The sequence below is a fragment of the Thamnophis sirtalis genome, unplaced genomic scaffold (genome assembly GCF_051295495.1).
Source record: "Thamnophis sirtalis isolate CommonGarterSnake01/CBP01778 unplaced genomic scaffold, rThaSir2_p1.2 scaffold_8, whole genome shotgun sequence".
Taxonomy (NCBI): Eukaryota; Metazoa; Chordata; class Lepidosauria; order Squamata; family Natricidae; genus Thamnophis; species Thamnophis sirtalis.
In genome coordinates, this window is record NW_028261388.1 from 66,834,627 (window position 1) to 66,852,130 (window position 17,504).

The following is a 17,504-nucleotide window of genomic DNA, read 5'->3' on the forward strand; positions in this document are numbered from 1 at the left end:
GGCAGTAATGCCAGCAGCAACCCACTCCTGAGCTTCACCATTGTAATTACAACTCCCAGAATTTTAGCCAATATTGATTTAGTGTTGTCAAAGAATTTTGGAATTTTAGCCTAAGGCATTAAGAGGGCATCAAGTTTAGAAAACTGATGTAATACAATAAGTGAACATTTTTCAGATAATCAGGCTTGATGATTATTAGTAAAATCCAGAGAACAAAACCAAAAAGAAAAACATACATTTTTCAAATGGTGTTGTCCTAGCTGATAACAATCAATTTTTTCACATTAATATAATCTTTTTCTAGCACTGAGTGTGTGAATTCTGAAGTAACTAGTAAACTATTCATATATTTCTGGTAAGTATATATAGTCATTCTGTTATAGTCATTCTGTTATTGATGACAAAGTTTTCTGTGACTACAGTATTAAACTCCCACTTGAAATAAATTACAAAATGATGGATGTCAATTTAGTGTATACAACGTTATTCACAAATATTAAAGTGTATTAATGTATTACAACACTCATTAGCCAGATTTTACAATTACATTATAAATAATTAGCCAGCAGACAAAGACAAGGAAGGCAACAGAAAGCATCAGGTGTTTAGAATTGTGGATGATCACTGTTTTTTCTGCATCAGCAGGTAATGTATTATTAAACTGTACTCAGAAAGGCTATATTTATTTCCATTCTGAACATTCATACATGGAAACAGCATTCTCTAATCTTTGTTTATCAAAGCGCATCCAATCAATAAAGACATTGATTATATCACCATATCACATGTGATCTATTTCTAGTCTAAATTTATTGCACTGCAAAAGTCAAATGCATAAATGACTATATTGATTTATTCCCACACAGAGAGATAGACATCCCAATATATATGGCAGAATTACAAGATTACATATATAGGCATAGTTTACTAATTTGTTTTACTAAAATTTTATTTCTCTTTTCTTTGATCCCTAACGTGAGAAATAGCAATCCAATCCAGAAATAGCAATCCAATCCTCCCGAATATTGAATGAATGTTGTGTACTACTTTATTCTTATGTATTGTTTTATGTTTATTGTTTCGTATTTCCCCCTCCCTTATTTTATGTAAGCCGCCCTGAGTCCCCTCAGGGAAAAGGGCGGCCTATAAGTATTAATAAAATACTAAAAAAAAAATACTAAATACTATAGAGGAATAAAAATCCTGACACAACCCTTATCAGTAGCTATGAAAACAGTATGGTTCTATAGTTGTTCTTCGTGTGAGTCCCACCCACCAACTTGATTTTTTAAGAAAATATTGATCCAAGTTACCGTATGTCCTTTGTCATAAAAAAAGGCCTGAGATTGTCTTGATTACAAAAACAGTTTGAAAAAGAAAGCATTTTATTACAAAGCAGATTTAAAAATCAAATATATTTTCAATAATTAGTTGTATTTTATAATAGCATCAAACTTTTCCTGCACCGTTTCAACAGAACCACAGTTCTGTACAGAACCTTTTAGAAGCCAGGATATTGAGATGAAGAAGGATTCAAGAGAGCAGTTGTGTAGGTGGGGCTAAGATGAATCTATATACAATATGTTTTAATCATAAGCTGATTTCATTGGACTTGATGAACTAACCAGGTATAGAAGTGGATTACATATTACAAATGTTACTCTTGTATTGGTATTATTTTCAATATAAAGTAACTGATTCTTCTCCATAAGTCTAATCAGAAATTTATTCAAGAGAATTTTCTGTGAATCAGATGGCTGTAATTTATAGATCAAACTTTATTAACCATAGTTCAAATCAGTTATACATTAGGGAAATAAACTTGCTTATTTAAAAAAAAAATCACCAGTTTACTTGGTCTTGAGTTTTCTCTCAATGAATATAAGTTTCAAGATGTGTGTTTGTAAGCCTGAACAACTAAGATCTCATATAAACATTTGGTGAGCAGAACAATAATTTACATTTTATACTAACTTTTTGTAACAAGTAGAAACATAAATATTATATAATAGTATATTGGATTCTTATTACAAATGTAAGAAACAAGATGGATATTATCATTTAAAGATTAATCCACTTCTATATCTAGTTAGTTCATCAAGTCCAATGACATCAGCTTACGATTCAAATATACTATATATAGATTCATCCTAGTCCCATCTATACAACTGCTCTCTTAAATCCTTCATCAGCTCAATATAGTAGCTTCTAAAAGATTCTGTACAGAACTGTGGTTCTGTTGAAACAGTGCACGAAAATCCTAAAGCAATTCAAGAATTAGAATATATATAGTGAAGTGTGAAGAGAAAAATTATGATGCTAGGAACTTTCCTGCAAAATTGCATACTAATCTTTAAGATTTGCCATAGTGTTATTCTGACCCCTGAAGGATAGAAACAGGAGTTAATTTTCTGTGTGTTCGTGTGTATGTGTGTTCTATTGGTTCCAATCCCTAATCTGTATTAATTCAATGTATTAGTGTATGTGTCAGATTGTTCTAGGAAAAAAAAGGGGGGGGAAAAACAGGCCTGGGAAGCAACTTCAAAATAAAGAAGTGCAAAATACATGTTTAAGGAACTGTGACTCCAGGCTGCTAAGAAAATGGTCCTGAGGTGGATGCTATTTTTCAGTCTCTTATGCCCCTATGGAATATTCTTTGTTTTGTATAAAGGGGAACATTACAATTAGTCTACATGGGATATGCAGGGACCTCAAACTATGTTCTTAATTAGCTATTTATTTCATGTCGTTTCAACTTTAGCAACAATTTAGCAGAGCCACCCTTATCACAATCTTATATTACAAAAGGCTCTGTTTTAAAGACTTCACTACTGTGCTGAACCACTAAAGAAAGCTGCAGAAAACTTTTAATTAATAACCAACCAAAGCTCTAAGGAAGTGATGGCTAACCTTTTCCGGAATGAGTGCCCAAAGCATGTGCATGCACGCGCAAATGCATGCGTGCCCAAACCCCCAAAATGCAATGTGTATGCATTCCACACACATGTGCCTCCAAACATGCATGCATGGCTCCCCACACATGTCCTGGCCCCATGCATGTGCAGTAGAGACCCAACAACCAGCTGGCCGGCAGGAGGTGCATGTGCATGCATGGTGGAGCTGAACTAGGGCGATGGTTCGGATGCCCACAGAGATGGTGCTGCATGCCATCTGTGGCACGTGTGCCATCGGTTCACCATCATGGCTCTAATGCATATTTCTTCCCATCAAGACAAACCATGCCTCTGTGTGTGTATGTGTTAGTTATCAAATTTGTATGCCACCACATCAAATAATTGTAGGACACTTTTCTTAACTAAAGTCTTACTTGGGGAGGGGGGGGGATACCTTTAACTAAAAAAAGGAGGTTACACCAATTATTCAGCTTCAGTCAACTTGAAGTCTATTGTAATGTGCAGTACTGATGGGTCAGATTATATGTTTCTCTGTGATTGAACATTCTTATGTATTGCCCTGAGAGCAGGTGTAGTTGAGTTATAAATGTAATGTTCTATTTTTTTAAACAGCATTATCCCAGATGGAACTCTGGTAGGAGGATGGGAGTTATTTACTTCCCTCAATATCAGATGAGCTGTGTTTGTCTTTATCAGTAGTCTTCCAAAATTAACCCAACTAAAGCTAGAATAAAAATGTTATTAGAAGCATTGAAGTTACATAATAGTTCATTGTGCTCAGCTATAGCTATCTTCCTTTTCAAGCAGCATATATGTTACACCACATCCATTAAGAGTGAACCATTAGCCATACATGGGAGTCTACATTCTAGCACACACTGTGTAAGCTTAGCATTGCAGTGCAGTGTATCGTCACGTCATCACTATTGATTATCTCAGTCCTTCCTCTCTTCCTCTGATCAAAATGAATTTACAGAAAAAGGTTGAGCAATGCATATTGCTTTGCACCAAGGGAATATTAGTTATGATGTCTTCCTGATCCACCAAGGCCCTGGATACATTTGCCCCAGTAAGCTTTGGGCAAAGCTACTGAGGTCATATCACTTTTTACTGATCTCTAGCTCTCTTGCACGTGGGTCTCAGGGTATCAAGCATAACTATTTGAACAAGAAATGACAATGTTTTCCAAGAAAGGGAGAATACAAAGCAGCAGAGAATCATCAGAAACATTATGTTCCTTTTTTTAAAGAAAAGAAGTGTTCATTGGTCAAATTTCCCAGCAATGTCAGGCTCCACAGCAGTATTAATTCCCACTACCTCATAATACCAATGAATGCAGATTAGGCACTTTAAACTTCTGCAACTTGATCAAAGAGAGAGCTGTCAGTGTCTAGTGCAGTTCTAAGATAATACTGCACAGAGCTTTGGGGGGAAATGAAACAATCCATTTTACATTAAAAAGGCTCCATCACGGAGTGCTCCTCTGACTGCTATACATTCTGTTCTATTCCAAAATACGTCACAGAGAAGATGGAAAGGATTTGCAAGACAGTCTATTCAGATTGCAAACAGCCTGATTTTCCAGGTGGTGAGTTGGCTTGCCCGTGCTTTTGATTTATCACAAAATGCACTCTCTAAAATAGCTACTGCAGTTCTTTTACTGAACTAATAATAGAACATTCTCTTTCTCCCTGTGACACACACATAAACACGCGCGCACCCGCGCGGGCCCGCGCAAGCAAGCAAGCAAACTGCAGCAATCATGAAAGTAGCAATTCAATCACAAGCTGCCAAGTTTAGCAATATCTCTGATTAGTTTTTACATAGGTTTGGGGAAAGTGGGGAAGGAGGAAAGATAGAAGGTTATCTTACCCACCACAGTCTTGTAAAAATTCTTCTCCTGGTATCAGCGAGTAAGATTAGTATTGATCATCACAATATGTAGTCAGGGAACCCACGGTGTGTAAGAACTTCTCTGATTTCTTTTTTCCTAATGCTAACAATTAAGAAGGGAAAAGAGATGCCCATTTACAAGCGCCAAATTCACCATCCAAGCAGATAATTCCATGTAGAGCTAGAGATCCCTTGCAAGATTTGCTTCCTGCTTGTCCTCGAAGTGGCAAGGTTGTTCACCGATGGTACAATCCAGGTGAGAAGCCCAAATTAAAATTAGCCGAGAAGATGAAAGGCAAAAGAAGGCGGAAATGCTTGCTAGAAACAGGTGAAGAGGACGAAAAGATCGATCAGCTAAGAAGCCTATGAGCTGTAGGACAAGAAAGGAAGTCCTGGATTATGAGCATGGAGCCTTTTCAAAATTTCTCGGAACACATGTAAAAATTCCAAAGCCACAGCACAGTCATAAGAAGCCTGAATCCCGGGTATAATCCAAGTATCCTACAATAACGAATCCGACGGGGTTTTCCTTGCACTGTACCGCTATGTGGAAAGCATACAGCTCCTGCTGTTTCAGAGGATGTCTCCTGGGTCCTAAAACTCTCGACGGCAGAAGGCTTATTAAAAAAAAAAAAAAAAGAGGGGGGGAGCGGGAGGGAGGACAAACCCCACAGTTGTCCGTTTGCCTTGAATGGTGATAATCTATGAAAATGACAAATCAACAAACCAAAAGAGCAAGCATGAGAAAAAATGTCAACCCACTCTGAATATTCTAATGTAGGCAACAAAGGAGGGGTAAAAAGAGGGAGCAGGAGAGAATGAAGGAAGGGGACGAACAGAAACTGCAATGCAATGCATACATGATTCCAGTGTTTCTACAAAATCGGCTCATTTGACTGAATGCATTCTCAGCTTTGTTGCAAGTCATAAAGAAACTGTTACTGCCACCCAATGGATAGTTCAGTCCTAACAAGCCATACCAGATTGCCTCTGCAAAGCCTTCAAAGAGGCAAGGGGGTTTGAGGAAAGGGACAGTGAAGGAAGAATCGTTACTACCCACTTGTTTCGGGGACAGATCATCATAACAGGTCCTTTGTCCTCGGCCCCACCCCATCCCATCCCATGGAAATGAACATGAAGATAATACGCCGGGAGAAAATGCTTGATGTAGAAGCAGGCTTTCTCCAGAAATTTCTCTAGTGAAGGGTTGTTTTAAAAAGCGATGATGCATTATCTATTCTTGGATTTGTGTGTTTCTGTATAAAGCAAACTGTGGGACTTGCTGTTGCCATGGGATCTTCTTTGTATGAACTCTCTGAACTGTGTGGGAGCAAAGGATTTTTTTTTAAAAAAAGCCTCTTCTTTATTCTCTTTTTAAAACAAGCTCCCCTTTTTCTCCTACCTCTTTTACAAATTCTAAACGTAGGTAATAAACTCTTGCTGCATTATTGCCAATGAAGACATTCAGAAGCTGCAAGGTGTACCGAATTAAGTTTTTTATTACTTCACCAAAATATACTCAATTGCAGATGTTTAGAAAAAAAACTGTTCTGCTAAATGTTACACTTGAAAATTCACACCCTCCTCTATATCCTCCACCCTCAATATATAGATATAGATAGAAAAGCCAGGATGCTTTCTACATGAGTAATTATGTGTGGGAAGTAGACATAAAGGAGAAAGAAAGGGAAGACTGCAGGTTTAAACTTACTGATTTGCAAATATGTGTAATAATAAAAGTCAAAGGAACTTCTGGGAAACATAATTATAATAAAATTAGAAGAATTCCTCAGTGATTCTCATTCTTCCCATCAGCATGCTTTCCATTTCCATTTTATATTTTTTACAATCCTGTGGCTTGCAATGCAATGATTGAATTGATGCAGCTTTTGCTTCATACACATAAGTTGTCATAAACTCTTCATGTGGTTGGTCTATTAAGTAGCAGCTACAAAAATAAAGCTTTTCTCAAAATTAATGACAAGTTTTTACTTATTGAATTATTAATATAAAGCAAGGAAATACAAGATCTCTGCTAGGAAAAAAGTTACAGTCTTGACATAGATTGTTCAGAAATTATAAGATGTTTAAAATAAAAGCTTTAACCTTTGATTATATTAAAATTTCCTTCCTTCCTTCCTTCCTTCCTTCCTTCCTTCCTTCCTTCCTTCCCTCCCTCCCTCCCTCCCTCCCTCCCTCCCTCCCTCCCCCTTCAAGTAGGGGTCCCTTCAAGTGGGGCCCGCACTGGCCATGGGGCAGGCGGGGGCCTCTGACCACCTCCCACCCCAGGGAGCTGCTGTTTATAAAGATCACATGGTGGTGATGTGCGAGCTGCTGACTGACCCAGCACCTTGCCAGGGCAGTGGGGCTGTCCCGGAGTGTCTCCTGGCTGGGAAGGGATGCCAGGAAAAAGCGGGGCCACCAAAGGCACAACTGCAGCCAGCAACAGGACATGAAGGAGCAGCTGCCCAGCAGAACCGGGAGCATCCCCAGATTGGTGAGGTGGCATAGAGATTGCGTGGGCCTGGAGGCGGTGGGGAGGCAGGGGTCGAGGCCACCCTGGGAACCTGCAATGGGACATGGCAGCTCCCTGGGGTGGGAGGTGGTCGGAGGCCTCCCTGCCCACCCCATGACCAGTTTCGACCACTATTCAAGAATCCCCCCTTAGAGGAATGGGCACCAGAGGTGTTCCTATTGCGAAGCCTGCACAAAGCGCCCCAGCCTGGGCTTTTGTAGCATCGAGAGCAAATCACCAGCTTCCTAACTTCAGAAGGGAGCCAGGTGAGGCAAGGCTGAGTTGCGATGCTCCCCAAAATTCTGCCCAGCAGGCGAGGCTGTGCCTCTCATGGGAGCAGCGGGTCAGGTTTCCCAGTAGGGAAGCATCCACGCAGCTCTGGGATGGCTCAGCAAAGCCTCCCGAATCCCTTCCCAGGAAAGCGGCGAGCAAGCTGGCGAGCAGTGGCAGGTGATAAGGGAAGTGATGCTGCCTCCTTCCTCTGAGAGCCAGGTCCCTGGGCTGAACAACCGCTGCCTCTCCACCTCCCAAGCCATTGGGGTCCCCCTGACGTCTTTGGGGCCTTCTCCCAACCGGGATCAGGGTTAAACTTCCCACCGGAGAAGTCAAAACCCCCATGGGCTTGGGCAGCACCTCTTGGGCTAAGAGAAGTGATAATAGCATGAACTTCTGCTGTTACATAAAAATAGAATTCCTTTCACAAATATCTTTGCATTGCAACATTACCTTAAAAGTCATGATATATGGTATTTCATAAAGGTAAAGATGTCCTAATACTTGGTTTTACTGCATTGTGTCTTAATCTCTTCATCCTCTCCCGCTGAGAGAAGCTGTGGGTGTACTGCTCTCTGCCCCCCGTGCTTTGCAACCTGGCTGAAGACCACCACCACTGAAGTGGTGCTTCGCTTGCTGCACCTCGAACACCAGGGAGGGAGGTGGGAGTAGCGCTGTCTGGGTTTGGGGGAAGGCAACTGGGGCAAGGCCGTCACAACCGAGCCTCTGCTGATCCCTAAAGAAGAAGTAGTGGCAGATAATTGATTGTACAAGCAAATCATCCCCCGCGGTAGCCTGGCCCCGGCTGCCTTTCCCCAAACCCGGACAGCGCTACTCCTTCCTCCCTGGTGTCCGAGCTGCAGCAAGCAAAGCACCACTTCAGCAGCAGTTCTCTCCAGCCAGGTTGCAAAGCATGGGAAGCAGAGAGTAGCTATGCCCACAGAAGCAGAGAGTAGCCGCCGCTACCGCTACCCCGCTGTTGCTGGTGGTGGTGATAGTAATAGTAGGATGCATCCTAGCTGTAGGTTCCACCGCACCCAGTCTTGTGGGAGGTGAAATGGGAGGTGCCGAGGTGGCGCAGTGGGTAGAGTGCAGTACTGCAGGCTACTTCAGCTGACTGTTATCTGCAGTTCGGCGGTTCAAATCTCACCAGGCTCAAGGTTGACTCAGCCTTCCATCCTTCCGAGGTGGGTAAAATGAGCACCCAGACTGTTGGGGGCAATATGCTGACTCTGTAAACCGCTTAGAGAGGGCTGAAAGCCCTATGAAGCGGTATATAAGTCTAACTGCTATTGCTATTGCTATTGCTATTGCCCTGCCTGCAGAGCTTCCAGGTGGAAAGCGAGTGAAGAGTGCAGCGGCGGGAGAGGCTGGCTGTCCCTGAAGCCTGCTCTTGGAGGAAGAGGCAGAGATGCCACCCATGGCTCGCTTATCTGCCTCCTTCCTCCAAGAGCCGCAGGCAGCAGGGAAAATGAGCCTTCTTTGCCAGCCTCCCAGCTGGCAAAACAGACATTTTTGTGGTTCTGTGGGCGTAGCTAGGGGGGGCATGTGACTGAGTGTCCATGTGCGTAGTGATATCAAGTTGGCCGCACCCACTCAGTCACATGCCTCCCACCTAGCCACACCCACCAAACCAGTAGTAAAAAGAATTGAATCCCACCCCTGAAGTTTGAACACTAACCCTAACCCCTAACAAGAAAACTCAGTGGGGAAGCTGGCAGGGAGTTGCAAGTCCCAGGCAGCTCACAAGGCAGGCCATTGGGCGGGTAATGTTCTGACCTAGGCTTCCCAAGAAGCAAACTCCTTGTCCCGACAAAAACCCCTTTTATTAATTTGCTGTGAATTCTGCTCCACATCCAGCATCCAGCAACATCTTTCAAAGGAGGATTTACAGTCACAGACATTATCTAGCTTGGAGAGCTGAAAGGCAATAATATCTGCAAAACTTAGCAAGGAGTCTTAGAGAGTCACGAACCAATTAAGCAAACTAATTGTCTCCTGCAAACTCCATTCCCCTTTAGTTCCTCTTTTATTTTCTCTGGGAGTGGACATTCATTGTCCATCTGGGGCTTACTCCCAAGTCGATCCCTGCTCTTTAGCTATTCCCATTGTCTGGAAACTCTGCACAGGCGTGCACTGGGAACAGGCTCCAGCTGTTCATCTGCCTCACTGATATCTGACTCTGAAGGCAGCTGATAACTGGCATACTGGCCCTCTCTCTGCCTCTGACACAGAGCTCTCATCAGAGCCTTCCCCAGACTCCAGGATAGGCCTGTTCCTCCCAACCTCCTCACTGTCTGAATCTGCTGCCAGCTCCACTGGCCACTGGCAGGCCATAACAGGTAAGTAGCTGTTATGATGTGGCATGGGTGTGTTTGGGCTGGGCAGTGGCTTCTGCCAGATGAAGGAGGGTATGCAAGGAGCCACCACAGACTTGTATTTGCCTCCTCAGAAGAAAATGCCATGAGAGTACAAGCAACTTACTGGAGTGGCTTGTGACCTTCTCTGCTGGTTTCTCCATTGACTTTGCTTATGGAATGGTGGCCTGGAAGTTACAAATGGCAATCATGTGATTATGAGACAATGCAAATTTTGTAGGTGCCACCTGGTTGCCAAGCATCCAGATCTCTATCATATAACTGCGGGGTGCTATGATGATAGGGAGCAGAATTAATGACTGTTAACTTAGGACTACTTCTTACCATTTATGGATGTCTTTGCAGCCAAAACTTTTTTAGGATACATGCAGTGGTGGGTTCCTACTGGTTTGGACTGGTTCAGTTGAACCAGTAATGGTTTGGTGGCCTGGGCCGCTGGAACCAGCAGCTATCAGGCCTGCCACATCCCTGAACTGGTTCTCTGGGCAGCACCGTAGGTGCCACCATCTTTTTTCCCGCTTCTATGCATGTGCAGAACCAATTAATTGTACTATGCATGCACGCACAGTGCGTGCATGCTGCGCACCCACAAGTGAACCAGCAGTAGTGTCTGCCAGAACCCACCCCTAGATATTAGCATTCCATTGCATCTATTGCTTTAATCATGATTATATTCAAACCTTTAGAGTAAGTCTTAGTAAATATATTAAAACTTGCTGCTAAAAATATGGACATAGGCTGGCATATCAGTTATGATAAGGAAGTTATTGCCTTGTTACTAAACCAATCTAAACTGAGCTTATCCAATACAGTATGATTCCCTTTAAAATTAAAACATGTGATTATAATAAGAATATATAATAGAAATGCCAGTAAACAAACTTTATAAAAATCTGTCCCTTCTGATTGAAATTCTCCATATACTTATGATGGTATGATTGCTTCATATTTTATAGTTTAACCTGGAGAAAATGGTTGTGACAAGTTTAAAACAATCTTAATAGTTATTAATTACTTTCTCTAATTAATAACCCTTGTTTCCTGGCCATCAAATAATGGAAAATATAGGTACAGAATAAATATTCAAAACTTTAAGATATAGCTAAAGGTTCCCCTCACACATATGAGCTAGTCGTTCCCAACTCTAGGGGGTGGTGCTCATCCCCGTTTCAAAGCTGAAGAGCCAGCACTGTCCGAAGACATCTCCGTGGTCATGTGGCCAGTATGACTAAATGCCGAAAGCACACGGAATACTGTAAACCTTCCCACCAAAGTGGTCCCTATTTTTCTACTTGCATTTTTACATGCTTTAGAAGTGCTAGGTTGGCAGAAGCTGGGACAAGTAATAGGAGCTCACTCCATTACGCGGCACTAGGGATTCGAACCGCCGAACTTTCAACCTTTCTGATCAACAACCTCAACATCGTAGCCACTACATCCCTTATTCAAAACTTTACTTTTCATTTAATATTCTTTTTCTGGAGAACATCAGCATGAATTACAGTAATTCTGCCTTGGTTTACAGGATTCAAGAGTCATATATAAAATACATCAATCTGTGTCCTAAATTCTGTAAGAAGTTATGAGATGTTTTATATATTATTAAAATGGCTTTTTTAAGAGTTCTACTTTAGGGGTTAACATCATAAAAATAAATGGATAATGGATGGGTAAATTCTGATAAATTGAAGTCATCCTTTTGCCTGATGAAAGCCTTTTGGTTAAATCTTATATTGAAACATGAAAAGTTTGCAAAAGTTGGACTTATGGGTAAAATGGCCCTATGTGAAGTATCACAAAAACTTATCACACACACACATATATACCTATGTGTCTATATCTATGGATATGGATAGGTATAGATGCATAGATATAAATATAATTATTTAACATAACTTCCTGAATTAAGGAATTTCTGCTGTTCTAAAGAATAAGAATGGCAGAAGTAAGCCCATGAAATCTTCCAAAATTGTAAGGATTGTAAGGATATTTGAGTATTCTTTCTCAAGGTTTTCTTCATAGTGCTTTTGAGTGTTGGAACTGGCAGAAGGCATTGTTTTCTTTATATATATTTCCATTCTTCTGAAGCTTCCTTGGCTGCCCATTCTTCCCAGTCTGAAAAAAAGACTTAGTGAGAGGTTATTGTCCTTTAGTTACATAGCTTTTGAGAAACATACAGTTAAGATAATAAACCAATTATGAGATAGCATGCAGTTTAATAAGAATTCCAGTTACTCACTGTCAACAATCTAGAAATATTTTGAAACAAACTTTTGTCAGTCCTATGTAGAAATTCAAATCTCTACAAATACATTAGTTGTCCCCTGCCACGAGTGCTTCATATTAATTAATTTATTGTAAGAAATGGCTTTATGAAGAAAGACTGCAGCCATTAACACAATCCACATCATACAGTGAGAACAACCTTGGAATAGCAAAAAATGAGATAAGCAGCTCTGGAGATCTTTGGTCTATAATCTGTGAGAAAAGAAATTCAACATGGAGTTTTCGCCTCAATTGATCCTAAAATGTTAATCTATTTTGAATGTTCAGTTGCTTTCTTTTTGCAGGGGGGAACAAGCTGTTTCTTTTGACAACAACTGCAAAACATGCTAAACTGGTTGGCAATTTGAAGGAGGTAGTTTTGTTCTGAGGCCAATAGACAGAGATGCAATAGGAGAAGAAATGAATAAAAGTGGAGAAAATGAAAGAGTCTGAAATGAAATCAATATGTAATCAGAATATTGAAAAAGTGTTGGCAAGATAAAATCTCTCTCTCTCTTTCTCTCTCTTTCTCTTTCATTTACTGAGTAAAATCTGCCTGTTGAAGCACACTTATTCTATTTTTACAGCCCAACCTGGATAAATGGGATTCATGATCAGCACTGACAGCATGGTGCCAGTTACAAATTCAAGACTATATGAAAGGCTAAGTAACTGCTCTTGTCTTATATTTCTATATATCTCTTTGTAGGCATGAAGGCTTGTAATTAGGCGTATATAATATTTGAATTTGTATTAAACTTTCATTTCCCCAGAATAAAAATGCAAATGTATATATATTGAGTTCTAAATGAAGCCATACTCATCAAAAAAATCATCACTAAGTTAAAAAAGACCTGACAATTACATGATTTTTTTTTAAAGTTGATATTGGGTTTATATTTATTTCATATTTTCATGGATGTTAGTCTTAAAATGTTGCAAGTCTTGCAAAAAGCCAATTCTTAATCAAATATTTCCTATGGGGTATTCAAAATTCAAGATATTTGCTCTCACCTGTCATCAGAGTGAAAATCTCTTACATTGTTGACCCAGCTCTGGACAACCCAATCTGTAAATTTACTCTTGCAGTGAAAGAATAAAGAAGACTAGAAATTTGGATCAAAATATTCTAAAGAAAATGGGCCAGGTTTTTAAAGTCCCCCCCAAAAAACAAAACAGAATAAAACCACTTTTGTCCCCCCAGATCATAATCCTCTTCATAACTGGCTACAAATACTTGTCACCGTGTCTTTTTTTTTGTTGATTCTCTGTATCCTTTTAAATCTGTAGATCTTTTAAAAATATGTCTTGTTTGCCTTATCTTTGCCTCGATTAGTTTTCATGTCTGCTTTTCATTGTCCAAGGAATATGTCAGTTCTTCTATAAGAGTTTCATGATTGAGCAAACTTTAGTATTAATAATGAACCTCATAATCAACTAATGAAGACATATTATTTATGCTGTAAATAATATGTAAAGATAAAGGTTCCCCTTGCATATACTGTATGTGCTAGTCATTCCTGACTCAGTGCTCATCTTCTTTTCAAAGCCCAGCCAGCACTGTCCAAAAACATCTCCGTGCTCATGTGGCTGGCATGACTAAATGCCAAAGGCACATGGAATGCTGTTACCTTCCCACCAAAGGTAGTTCCTATTTTTCTACTTGCATTTTTACATGCTTTTGAACTGCTAGGTTGTCAGAAGCTGGGACAAGTAATGGGAGCTCACTCCATTACATGGCACTAGGGATTCGAACTGCCGAACTGCCAATGTACTGATCATTAAGCTCAGTGTCTTAGCCACTGAGCCACCACATCCGATTTATGCTGTATTATAACCAAATATCACATAATATTTACACTGTATTGTGTAATAGTTCAAAGCAGAGGTTTATTTGTTACAAAGAAAGTAATTGTAAACCACAGAGACATAAGAAGATGCAGGAAAGAAGACCCCACTTAATTGATTCAACTTGTGGAATCATGTGATGATAAGAAAACTGCATTTTTTCCATGGAAGTCTGCCAAAGATTGAACAACAAGCCTCTCTGAAAGAAACACATTAAGGTTTACAAAATATCTGCAGATATTACATATTGGATACAGATGGAAATACATTGTGCAGCAAGTCACGTCCTTTGTTGATGCCACAATGCATGTACAAAAGACATGGAGTTGTGTTGTACCATCACACCATTGCTTTTACAGTTTGGCTAGTTTGACCCCCTCTGTGGATGACACATGTAGGAAGTCATTTTGAGTGCTTGAATAGCTAGGTAAACTTCATTAGATGTTGTAAATTTCATTTAAAACTTTTTTAACTATTTACAATATATCAACAGGAATTAGTTCTTAGTTCTATTGGCATTTAAACTTGAAAAATGAATGTGATTCTAATTCTACTCATTTCTACATTTTAGCACTTATTACATGTCATATAATATAGTTAGTTATCAAAGGCAGCAGGCACATTTTCTCCAGTATGATAACATTTGAATGTATTTAAGGCCACAGTCCATTATCTGTTTTTAAGGAGTGGCATCTTATACTCTCAAGTGAAGTATAATATGCTGCATTCTTAGTCATTTGGTCACTATACATTTCTCCTTTTCAATATCAGATAAAAACAAGAACTGTTAAACAAAATGTCAAGATTACCTTGTCATTGCTCTGACTTATATTGGTCTCAGTTCACAAATATTTTAATGAAGTGCACTTCTGAAGTTGTTTGAGCTAATTAAAAAAAACTTTCAAGTTTTCCAGGGATAAAAGCAACTTTCATATCACACCATGCCATCAACAACATTATAAATTAGGATTTCATAAGTCAAATATGTATTAACAATATGCCTTCAAGATGAATAGCTTTGAACCGCATGCAGTATTTTTACTCCTCTCCTTTTACAAACACAGCAATATCTTTGAAGACAATGGGAATCTGCCCTTTATAAGGAACAGAAAGACCAAGGTCACTCCTTTTAATACTGCTGATGGATTTTACTGAATTTATTCACAGAAAATGGTACATAAAAACCATTACTCCCTGGGATGATTTATATCATAAAATGTGATCCTTATAATTTTGAAAATCCAGCAGAAAAAGAGAATGAGTAACAAATAGATCTGTATGTGCTTACCTTAAAGTAATGTGCAGCACAAAAGTACTGTTGTCATAAACATAATAAAATAGCACACATTGATCAATATTTCATAATTGTATGAGAATAACAATTCTCAACACTATATATAAAGCATCAAGTTGTTATTTTTAAAATTGTTATTGGTTATTTGAAAATTTGGCTTCTGTAGGTATGCAAATATTTGGAAATTCTGATTCTAAGCCCCCATGATTTAGTCTATTAAAATCATTCATTTGAATGTACAATGCTATATGAATAACATTATATACATGTTTAACGTTCTCCTTAGTTAGAAAAATATCCATGCCAATAAGATTAAATACATATTTGCAGATATCTAACCTATATTAAGTTCATAATCCAACTTGGTAGGTTTTTAATTCAAAGCAACATAGCTGTAGACATTTTTGTTTTTTTACAGAAAAGGAGCAAATGATTATTTATCAAAATACTAAGCAATATGGGGGTCCTTTTTTACACAAGACTGGCATGCACTGTCATGTTTGGGACCAGTCCTCCTAAGACCCCCTGTTTTATCACTGTCATCTAGTGAATTTTGTTTTATACATCTTCTAGAAATGTAAATATTTGGTCATTCTGGTTGACACCAATAAATAATACTTGTGGCTACTATGAAAATCACATGATGACTTTATTATGACAGTTTGTCACCAGTTGTGGGTTCCTACAGGTTCAGACCAGTTTTGCTGAACCGGTAGTGGTTTGGTGGCCTGGGTCTCTGGAACCAGCAGCAACCCAGGCTTGCCATGCCCCCAAACTGGTTCCCCGGGTGGCGGTGGTGGTGGAATCTTGTTTTTCAGTTCTGCACATGTGCAGAACAATTTTAATTGCACTGTGCATGTATGTGCGCAAACAAACCAGCAGTGGTGCCTGCCAAAACCTGCCCCTGTTTGTCACACATTCAGCCAGAGGTTCAGACTGGATATGGCATTTATATCTACATATTGAGACCTTCCCAAAGACCTGGGATAGGAAAGAAACAGATACCATTCTGCCAGAGAGTTTTGTTGCAGATCACTTGCATAGAAAGCTAACCATAAATGTAATCATAGCTGCCTAACATCCTTTCCTGTATGGCAAAAATATTGTGCTCTATAGTAATTACTGTGTATTATTACCTTAGAGATATTTCCGTTATTGAATTTAAGAAGTTATGCATTGGAGGACAATTTGCATATCAAGTTTTGTGCACATGATTAATAACTTCTCTTAATTAAATTTCTATCATGATCATGAGCTTCGGGAGTTGGAGCATCTGAGCTGTGGACAGATAATGTGATTGATGGTAATCAAGTACATTGTAGTCTTCTGAATAAATTGAATGTTTTTAAGAAGCACTTTAAGTATCAACCTGTTGTTTGACCTTATTCAAGCCACTTCAGACTGTTTCTGTTGCACATCATTATGTAATCAATGAAGGACATGTACATTAGAGACTGAGATGCTCTGCGTGTATCAATAATTGCAAACTATCATTTGCACTTCTTTCAGAGTTATTACCAATGCATAGGATCAAATGGAATACTCTGCTTACTTACTGTACATTGAGCACTAGGAAAAATATTTTTCAGCTTTAAGTGTTTTAAATTATATCTTCTGAATTTAATTATAAATAGTAAGTTGTTTGCTTATATTTTTTTGTAAGGAGATGTCTTATACAAGGGGATGTTTTTCTGTTTTCTTTCAAAGAGTAACATAAAATTAAGAATTCAAGATTTCAGAGGACATATGTGTTCTTTACATCACAAGGAAAACTGAACTAGCCATAAAAATATACACATAAATTTGCATTTGGTATGCTTTTAAGCAGGGGTCCTCAAACCTTTTGAACAGGAGGCCACTTCATGGTCTCTCAGATTGTTGTGGGGAAGGGGGGAAAACTGGCTAGGTGGGCATGGCTGGGTGGCCATGTGACTGGATGAGCATGGCAGGGTGGGCATGGCAAATTTAGCAGTCCATTAAATAATACACACAAATTAAACTTTAATTTTTTTTTCCTCCTGGGGATGTTTTATTTGCTTCTGTTTGACTTTTCTTTTTACTAGATCATTTTTAAGTTGTTTACGAGTCTAGTGGTCCACTTCAGCAGGGCAGCAGGGCACTAC

General features: G+C 39.3%; 1 protein-coding gene across 3 annotated transcripts in view; it reads right to left on the reverse strand.

Moving 5' to 3' along the window:
- The window catches only part of IL1RAPL1 (interleukin 1 receptor accessory protein like 1), an 881,005-nt gene extending 875,610 nt beyond the window's left edge, over nucleotides 1–5,395 (reverse strand). For 2 of the 3 annotated variants that reach the window (XM_087721828.1, XM_087721826.1), the window contains exon 1: nucleotides 4,788–5,395. The gene's annotated coding sequence lies outside the window, so the exon portion shown is untranslated. The remainder of the gene's footprint in view (nucleotides 1–4,787) is intronic. The other variant, XM_087721827.1, reaches the window with a different exon arrangement.
- Between the last annotated feature and the right edge of the window lie 12,109 nt (nucleotides 5,396–17,504).